Source organism: Neolamprologus brichardi, chromosome 19 (assembly GCF_056152115.1).
Source record: "Neolamprologus brichardi isolate AB-2024 chromosome 19, ASM5615211v1, whole genome shotgun sequence".
Classification (NCBI taxonomy): domain Eukaryota; kingdom Metazoa; phylum Chordata; class Actinopteri; order Cichliformes; family Cichlidae; genus Neolamprologus; species Neolamprologus brichardi.
The window spans coordinates 658,964-659,759 of record NC_142122.1 but is presented as its reverse complement, the minus strand read 5'-3'; the positions used below and the strand labels follow the sequence as shown (position 1 = coordinate 659,759).

The window sequence follows — 796 nt, the reverse complement described above, 5'->3', positions numbered from 1 at the left end:
AGCGCCCTCTGCTGGTGCAACTGTGGACACCCCACAGGCAGATGCAGTTCGCACGTTTAATGATCTCAGACTTTGGCTCTGTTGTTGCTGCCAATAAAAGTTTGTTGTCCTTTGAAGTTCTGCTGAAATACTCTCGTTACTCGTTACATTACTGTCGCTGCTGTTAAACTTTTTATTATTTTTTTAAATATATTTTTCACCTTTATTGCAGAGTTTCTGCCTCTCTCATGAATGAGCAGACGTGGAATCTGCCTCCCCCTTCAGGTTTGTCCTGTGGTGGGCGCCTCCACACTCACTGACGGCCTCCTCACACACACACACGCGCGCGCCTCTTTCCTGGGGGTTGATGCGCGTACGCCGATATGACGAGGTGGCCGAGTGGTTAAGGCGATGGACTGCTAATCCATTGTGCTCTGCACGCGTGGGTTCGAATCCCATCCTCGTCGGAAGTTTTCCCGCTTTACTTCAGCGCGTGCACGACCCGCTGCTCATCTTCATCCAGAAAAACACGGGGGAACTTCCTGCACCAGCTTTCACAATAAAATCACGCCATTATCGTTCTCATAATCAGCTTCAATTCTCACATTTCTGAGCTGATCTCCTGACACCAGGGAGAGCTCCCGGGAGTGATCTGCAGGGGGCGCTGTCGCGCTGGTTTAGTTTAATCACATTAATGCTCAGGTCAGTGTGCAGATTTATTCATACTGGCTCAAAAATATAAAATCTTCTTCAGATTAATTAAAGCTGGAAGTTTATGATCAAATAAAAATTTACGCCTCATACGTGACTTCTTCTC

The 796-nt window shown here is 47.4% G+C and overlaps 1 non-coding gene across 1 annotated transcript; it reads left to right on the top strand.

The window, feature by feature from the left end:
* The first annotated feature begins 364 nt into the window (after positions 1-364).
* On the top strand, positions 365-446 carry trnas-gcu (transfer RNA serine (anticodon GCU)). Its single transcript has one exon. It is a non-coding gene; the product is annotated as a tRNA-Ser (tRNA).
* The last annotated feature ends 350 nt before the right edge of the window (positions 447-796 follow it).